This window comes from Cervus canadensis, chromosome X (genome assembly GCF_019320065.1).
Source record: "Cervus canadensis isolate Bull #8, Minnesota chromosome X, ASM1932006v1, whole genome shotgun sequence".
In the NCBI taxonomy this organism is placed as follows: domain Eukaryota; kingdom Metazoa; phylum Chordata; class Mammalia; order Artiodactyla; family Cervidae; genus Cervus; species Cervus canadensis.
In genome coordinates, this window is record NC_057419.1 from 141,392,529 (window position 1) to 141,401,867 (window position 9,339).

The following is a 9,339-nucleotide window of genomic DNA, read 5'->3' on the forward strand; positions in this document are numbered from 1 at the left end:
GAGACTTGGCCCCGCCTAACAGTCAGAAACTGATCCTGAGTCATGAGGAAAATCTGGAAAGTGCCCCTACCAGATGTGCAAACGGGATGCCCACTCCAGATCCACCCACCAGAAAACTGAAAAACAAAACAAAACAGGAAAGCCATATTTGAAAGTGCTTTCTGCTCCAAGGAGAAAGAGGACTTTTCAGGGAGGGGTCTGAGAGATTTCTGACTTTTCTGTCCCAAGGTTAAGAGTGCAGACCTGAGCATGACTCAAGGGAGGACATGGAGAGAAAAATCTCGAAGTGCTGGCAAAGTTCTAGTGGGCTCAGCTGCAGTCCCGGCACTGGTACACAGATCTATGCTGGTGATGAGCCCTTCAGCGAGTGGATGGGAGTGAAATAGGACCTGGTGGGGCACAGGGAAGAAAAGGTTGTTTTGTAAAGCAACAGGTTACCTCTGGCCAAGGGCAGAGAGAGGGTAACAGTAAGAGGAAAGCGAGTGGAGTTTGATTCCATGGCAGCTGGAAGAAGCCTAATTTCTAGCAATGGGGCTGTGGAGAGTCTGCCTGGCCATGTTTGGTGAAAAGCAGAACTAATAACTGGGTTTGCACTGCCGACCAAGAGGCTTCAGCAAGATACTCAGAGCCTTGTAAATACTATGGTGCACCCCCGTTGGGGCCCTATCCCCTGAGACAGTCCCTGGGCCACAATTCCAGGGACTAGATTCTCAAGTTGTTTTCTTTGTTTCGATTTTCAGAAAGCGTGAGGGCTCCATATCTCATTCGCCAGCTCTCTAACCTTTGATCTGAAATTACCACCCTCTGCCCCATCCCTGCATCAAATGTGCTGCTGGCTCACTGAGTCCGAGAGGGGAGAGACTAAGAAGGAAAGGAAGTGTGCTCACCCTATGCACTGGCCCCGTACCAGTATTTTCATGACACAGATATGAGCAGTTCTCTCACTCTGGTCTCCGAGATCTCCTCCTTGGCGCTTCCCCACACTCCCTCTGTGCCATGTCACCCTGTATGCCAAGATGGAAACTGAACCAGAAGTAGGGGTGCACCAGATTTGGTTCCTGAGTAACAGATTTCTCAAGCAAGTATCCTCTGTATTTGGGGTTACAGCTTTGAAAGCAAGGGGAGAGTGTTTTGTCTGGGATCATCTTGTTCAGCCATCTTTTCCACCTCTGTAACTTTCAAATGAGTAAGGAATCTGAGAATTACAAGAAATTTTAGAGGCCGTATCTACCTACCGTCCCACTCAGTGCAGAAATACCACCCTGATAATCTAGAAAGCTCATCCCTCTCGAAGGCAACTTGCTCCACATTTGGACATCCTCTAATTGCTAAAAAAAAAAAAGGGGGGGTGTTATTCCTTAGGCTGAGCAAAAATTAACTTTACATTAATTATTTCTAATTCCTCTTTCATATGAGAGATATCTGTCGCGTCAGTTTGAGTCTTTTGTCCTCCAGGCCAAATATCTTCAGTTCACTTAAATCATGCCTCGTGGGACACAGTTTGCAGGTTTCTTGTCTGCTCAATATGGAGCTTGTAATGCAATTAAAACCCTCTTTTGTTTCTTATACGAACTACTATTATTTGCCAGATTCTATGCTTATACAGTTGACTTTTATTTTAACCTAGATTCTGGGCTTTCCATACATCCTTGATAACCATCACCTTGTTCATTTTTTATTTCAATTTACCCTCTTATAATTTTTCTAGATTTTGAGTCTCTTACCTAAAATATTGTATTCTTTATACGAATGTTTTTTAACCTTTTTAAAATTATCAACCCTCTAGGGAGCCTTTTAAGACATTTTTTCCCCTAATCTTGTCCCATGAAATTTTAATAACACTGATAAGCTGTGTATTTATTTACTCTGTACAGATCTGTGCTCTATGTGTGTTATGTTTCTTTTCACTCCTCAAGAACCAATTTTGCCCTCTTGGGGGCGATATCGCCTCCATTGAAAATGCCTGCTCTGTATTACCAAGTTTCTTTTATATCAACTTGACTAATAAAAATATTGAATAAGATAGGGTCCAGGACAGAATTATGCAGCATGACCTTAGGGCCCACCCCTTATTAAAAATCACTTTTAATATGATTGCTGAAACTTGAAGCAATCCATGTAAATTCTGCTACCATTCGGCTTCAATTTTTCAATCTTTTCCACAAGGATATAAGACTTTTTCAAATGTCTAGCTGAAATCCAGATACATTACACTCCAGTATATCCCCTTCATCTACCCTTTAAGATACCCATTCAAAAAAGGAAATGGGCTTAGTTAAGCATGACTTGCTTTTACTGAGCTCATGCTTACCCCTAGTGATTTCCGCTCCCTTTCTAAGGCCTCAGAAATGATCTGCTTAATAGTGCATTCTATGCCTTTGCCAAAGACCAATGCCATGCTCACTGGTCTGCAGTTTCCGGAATATATTTGTACTCTGTAACACCAACCTCCCTCTCTCGCTTCAGTAAAACTTGGAACAACATTTGCCTGCCTCTTTCTGTCTCTCACCTCTTCCCTTTGCCATAATTTCTCAAAGGTTACTAAGACTGGCTCTGTGATCACATCTGCACATTCTCTCAGTAGCCGCAGATGTGATTTGTCCGGGCCTGGAAACTTGAACTCATTGAAGGCAACTAAGTACTCCCTTATTATCTCCTCATCTATCTTAGGCTTTAATTCTCTTTCCAGTTCAAAGATCATGTTCCTTGATGGAGAGGTTAAGTAACTTGCCCACAGTCACACACCTAGTAAATTGGCAGAGCTGGAATTTAAACCCAGCCCAGTCTGACTCTAAAGTCTGGCTGTTAACTGGCATGCTATGTAGACTTCAAGTATCAAAAGAGTGGTATGGCCCATGGGTGCCATATGAATTCCCAAGTGGGAGAGAGCTCTTCTAGCAAGAGCAGTCAGTGCAATCTTGGTAAAAGAGGTGAAATTTGAACTAAATCTTTAAGCAAGAGTGGGATTCTAATAGAAAGAAAGGAGTGATGTGTGCATTTATGGAAGGATGGTAGAGGAGACTGAGGATAGCATCCCAGGCAGGGGAAATAATCAAGAATCGTCACCGTGGGTCTGCCTCACAGTACATTTGATTGATCATTATGAACACAGAGAGACCACAAGTGGTCAAGAGATAGCCAGGGTGTCCCTGCCTTCCCTTAGGAAGTAACCATTCAAGCTTTGTGGCTTACTAGTCGTGGTATATCCTTGGGCAAGGAACTATCCTCTTGAGCCTTGCTTTCCTGCGCTATAAAATGGGAATAATAATGAGCCTACATGAGAGGGTTGTTGTGAGGATCCAATCAGCTAGTTAACACATGTAAACTCCTTAGGGCACTGCCTGGGGTACAACTGGGGCTCAACAAATATTGATTAGTGTCACTACTATTATTACTGTGATTCATTTATTCATCTAACAAGCACCGACTGAGCATCTGCTATGTTAGGTCCAGGGGATATAATGAAGAGTAATAAGAAACATGATCTCAGCTCTCCATAAGTTAAAGACAAGCCATTCATTTATTTTGTGGAAGCTTTTAGTCTGTGCTATTTTTGTTTGTTTGCTTCGTATTCCAGATAAAGCGGTACATCTGACCTATTCTTGCACAAATTTTGACCTCCTTCAAAAGTTTGTGGGAACAGTTGTAAGAATCCTTTTCATTCAGTAGCCCAGGATTGCTAGAGTAAGTTGGTGGCTACTCTCTCCAAGAGGTTCCAGTTAACCCCATGTCAATCCACACCCAGGTCTTGGATTCTACCCTTTTGCACCCTCCAGCTGCATTCCTCTCCTGATCTCTTCTCCCATCTCGGGCATTTTCCACCCTGAGGTTGAAAAATCAAGTTCCCCTATGGGGAAAATACAGCTACACCCAGAGTGGAGTGTCATGGGGCACTGTGGGGCAGCAACATTTGGTTTTGGCCAGCTAACTGCAGCCTCTGCTTCTTTTGACTTTACAATCTCCCAAGGCCAGTGAGAGTGTGAATAGAAGCCACAGAAGAGGCTGGACTGTCAGCTTCCAAACCAAATAGCTTTGGGCCAGTGTGGGGTGGAGTTCAACCAAGACTTTGGGAAGGGGTAAATTGGATGTCTTCCCTGCTGCCCTGGTTAACACAAAAATAGGCTTCACTGGGCTGTCGGCAGAACTTCCTTTAATTAGGGGAAGCAACTCATTTGCCTTGTCAACTAAAGGGCTCCAGTTTCTTAATATTAGTCAAAGGAAAACTCTGTCCCTAGTAATAAAAATAAATGGTCACAGTGGTTCCTAATCTCTGACTATATCAAATCTATACCACTCTGCTTGGTGACCAAGGCCCTTCCTCCACCATGAGATGTCATTTTAGCCATTTCCCACGACTGGTTTTCCCACTACTCTTTGGTGCTAGTCTAGCTCTCCTTTGTATTCCAAATCTCAGGGCTGGACAACATTTTCAAGAATATCCCTCCACTGTTGGGTGCTGGGATAGGGAACTCAGGGCTGGGAAGGTTGGATGGGGATGATACTTTAGATGCAGCTGTCATCCAAAACTTACGTATACATGGTAGCTGAGTGTCAGCCCCAACAAACTGAGCACTGGGTACCAGGTGAGAGTGGGCAAGGCCATAGAAGGCAAGATGAGGAGTCAGGAATTGAGGTGATCCAGAAGTCAGGTCAGGAAGCATGATTCAATCCTTCCCCACTCCCATGTTTTCACTCAAGATCTTCCTCTCCTAAGACTGTCTTTCTCACTCTTCCATCTATCCAAGTCTGGCTTATCCATTGATTCCCCAACCTTAGTTTCTTCATGAAGCCTTCTTTCTCCCTCACTGATCTTAAACGTCTCAAATGGATCATCTCACTTTGGGTCAGTGTCCCATCTCACAGGGTTCTTCTTAATCACTCTCCAACTGTTTCACGTGGGTACTTGGATTTCCTCAAACTGCAAACCCTTGGAGGACAGCAGCTCTGGCTTTTGCACTCCCCACAGTGTGAAGCAAAGGGTGAGGCCTCCCAGTAGATGTGCAGGAAATAACTGGCAATGGACTCCGGGGATATTGGGAATGAAGTCAGTAGTGACTTAGCAAGACTCCCTGAAATAGGCCCATCACACACTCACAGAAAGTCCTCAGAAAATCACGTAGAACTGTCTTCTGGGATTTCACAACAACAACAACAAAAAAACAGGGAAAGTCTGAGGGAAATGATACTATCTCTTTGCCCAAGCTATAAATATATCCATAAATAGCTCTTTGAATGCTGGGAAAGCTTATAGAATTGAAACATAAAGGGTGGAGGCAGTCTTGAGCTCCAGAGCGAAGGAAAGACGGGGAGGGGGTTAGAAACAAACACAATTATGAAAGTTTTCCAAATGGGGGAAAGGACTCTTTTTCAGTCCCCATAAAATGTTGTTCATCTGAGCTCTGCTAATTTAGGAGTCTTGAAAAATTGGACTAAGGAAGGCTGTAGCTTCTTATAGCCAGATCTTGAAAGAAAAGTCGCTAAACTAATTAAGCCTCCCTGAAGTTGGGAGAGGGAGTGGGAGATGGGACAAGGTCTTGTTTGACTTAGTTAAGTCTTCCCAGCTCCCTCCTAGGGCTCTTTAGAAGCCTCATTAAGCTAATTATAAGTCCCAGTTGTACAGTCACTCTTGTCCTATTTTCCCATTGTTGTAAATGCTTAGGAGTATTGAAACAGCATTTTCAAATTGTACAATTTCAACTTTCCACTATTTTTAATTCATTTCCTTCTTAGCTGGTCAAGGGAGCAGGAACTCTGGAATGCCCCAAAGTACTGGGAGCTTTTATGTGCTATCTCATTTAGTCTCTACAAAAACAACTTTGCACAGAGGTATTGTTTTTCCTGGTAAACAGAGATAGGGGAGGTGCAGTGGAGGCTGGGGTGATGGTGGTGGGAGTGATGGTGGTGGAGTGTTAAGTAACCAGCCTCAGGCCACGCAGGAAGGAAATAATGGAGCCTTGTTTTTATAAAAAACAATTCTTCCAACTCCAAAGTCCTACAGCTTTCTCCTGGCCCAGGTTGCCTCTAAATTGAAAAGAATCATTAATTGAAAGGGGTTTCAAAGACTTTTCTCAACAAATCTTGCTTTACCAACTCATTTAAAGTGGTCATGAATTCATGAGAAGAAAACATGGTCAAAAACAGAGGTGATATTCATAATAGCCAAAACCTGCAACCAGCCCAGATGTCCTAATTTTAGAAATGGTGAACAGATTAGTATTTCCCATGGGTGGGAAAGAAGGTTGTGGGAGGGATGTGGGTGCAGCCATGAAAGGGTAATACCATGAAGGGTCCTTGAGGTGATGGCACTCTTCAGTATTTTGCCTGTGGTGGTGATTACATGAACCCATCTGTGATAAAATCCCAGAGGACTAAATGCATACACAGATGAGTATAAGTGAAACAGGAAGTTGGAATAAAATCTGTGAATTATATCAATACCAATATCCTAGTTGCCATATAGTAGAGCTTTGCAAAATGTTGGAGAAAAAGCCAGGAAAAGGGTAAATAGGATCTCTCTGTATTATCTGTTACAACTGAAGGAGAATCTACAATTTTATCTCAAATATTGCAATTTTTTTAAAAAAGGAGTGAAAGCATAAAGTATTTGTGTTTCTCCATCTGACTTAGTTCACATTTATCATAAGACGCTTAAAGTTCATCCCTTTTGTTGCAAATGATAAGAATTTATCTTTTTACGGCTGAGTAGTATCTCATTTATATGTATGTGTATATACCACATCTTCTTTATTCATTCACCTCTCGATGGGTACTTTGGTTGTTTCCATATCTTGGCTACTGTAAATAATACTGCAATAAACAAGGGGGTGCAGATATCTTCTCAAATTTGTGTTTTCATATTCTTTGGATATATACCCAGAAGTAGAATAGGTGGATCATATATGGTAGTTCTATTCTTCAGGGATGTCCATACTATTTTCTATACTAACTGCACCAATTCATTCCCATCAAGAGTGTATGAGTGTTCCCTTTTGTCTACTTCCTTACCAATATTCTAAAATTTCTTTCCTTTTTGATAATGGCCATTTTGACAGGTGTGAGGTGATATCTCATTGTGGTTTTGGTTTGCATTTTCCTAATAATTAGTGACATTGAACATCTTTTCCTATGCTGTTTGCCATCTGTCTATATTAAGCTAAGTGAAATAAGTCAGAGGAAGACAAAACTGTACTATTTCACTCATATGTAGAATTTTAAAAAATAAATTAACAAACCAAACCAAACAAAAATAAACATATAGACACAGAAAACAGAGTAGTGGTATCCAGAGGGGAAGGCTGAAAAAAAGGGGTCAACTGCATGATAACAGATGGAAACTAAAGTTCTAGTGAGCACACAGTAGTGTATACAGAAGTAGAAATACAGTGTTGTACACATGAAACCTCTATAATGTTGTAAACCAATGTTACCTTGATTTTTTTAAGGGAGATTATATGTAGTGGGGAGGTTTATATATATATCAAACGTATTCTGTCTAATAAGACAGAAACCACTTTTGAAAGATGAAGTGCCAGTGGTCTGGTAGATTTGAGCAACACAGCCAATACTTGGAGGTGCAAGGGCATTCGGCTCAGGGATAAAGTTCACACAGGTCGGTGAGCCTGACTGATTACAAAAGAATGGGAATATGGTGTGAAATTCACAGGAACAGGTTTCGTGCTTGGGGGCCTTCCTTCAAGGCCATAACTTTGCAGGTTCCTCTGCTCTTTTCTGGGAGAGTGAACCCTGCTCTCAGAGAACTGTAGGATGGGCCTCAGCCCAAAACAGCTACATCATTTGTGAGGCCCAGTGCAAACTGAAAATGCAGGACTGTTTGTTCAAAATTTATAACGAATTTCATGATGATGATGGCAGAGCACTAAGCCAGGCCCGGGGCCTCTCGAAGCACAGGGCCCCATGTGACTGTGCAAGTCCTGGCCCCAGTTAACATTTCTGCTAAATCCCCACAGCTGTGATGTCTAGAGGATACAGAACAGTACCCCCTTCCCAACCCCTCCCTGCTAGTTGGATTGACTGGGATGACTGAAGTCTAAGTGACCTTTTGGAACATATTTACTGTGAAGTCACAGTACTGGGCACTTGGAAAATTCCTGCCAACTGATCTAGTGCAAGAGAGGGAAGAAGGTGAAGTCTGGGAGTAACAGGGGGAGGCAAACTGGAAACCCCTGGGAGTCCACTTTCAAAGGGAGGCTGGTGAGTGAGAAGTAGATCTGCTTGGTGGACATTTTTGATGTGTAGGGTGAAGGGAGCCCTAATCAAGGGCCTGGAGGCCTGGGCTTAAATGTCAACTCTGCCATTCCTGGCAAATTAACTCATCTCTGGGTGTTTCCTCAACTATCAAATGGAGATACTAACAATAGTATGTATCTCATTGAATTGTCATGAAGAGCAAGTAAAATCCTGGATATACAAGCTCTGCTGAAACTCTCATGATGTACAGAAATGTAAGAAATGCTTATTATACACACATCCCAAAGCCTCTGCTAGCAGATGGTGGTGACTGACTTGATCTAATGCTTAAAATGAGATGTCAGGTTACAATTCATGGTCCAGACTTCTGGTCTTGGCCAAGATAGAGGGATACTGTTCCCCTCTCCTTTCCTCTAGGTCCTCCCTCCTACAACTAACAAACACTGGATCTACCACAACAAACAAGCATAGGAAGACTGAACGATGTGAAGAAGACAGGCAACCTAAGGACCTCTGGACTTGAGAACCAACATAACCTTGAGTTCTCTGGGTTTTCTTTTTTCCTCCCATATATTCCAGATAGGACTCTTCAGAAGCCCCCAACCCAAAACTTCCAACAGGCACCAATCAAAAAAGTTCTAAGGAAAGCCCGTTCCTCCCAGCCAAAGGCCTAGGAAAAAGGTAACCTAATAACAGAACACCTTTTGGGAAGCACTTCCCACCCTACTCCAACCAAACATCAACAGAACAACAGCACACCACTCCCCTGAGGGTTCAGTGGACCTGAATGGGGAGCTGATCTTCTAAGCCCTGGGTGGCAGAAACAGTCAGCACTTCAACTCCCCTGTCATAATCCCACTGTGCTGAGTCTCCACGCCCACCTGCAAGGAGGACTGAACAGGCAATGTGAGGCAGGGCTAGTTGACCTCCATGAAAGTATTAGTAGCTCAGTCATGTCTGACTCTTTGCAACCCTATGGACTATAGTCCGCCAGGCTGCTCTGTCCATGGAATTCTCCAGACAAAAATACTGGAGTGTGTAGCCATTCTCTTCTCCAGGGGAATTCCCAACCCAGAGATAGAACCCGTGTCTCCTGCATTGGCAGGCAGGTGCTTTACTGTCTGAGGCACA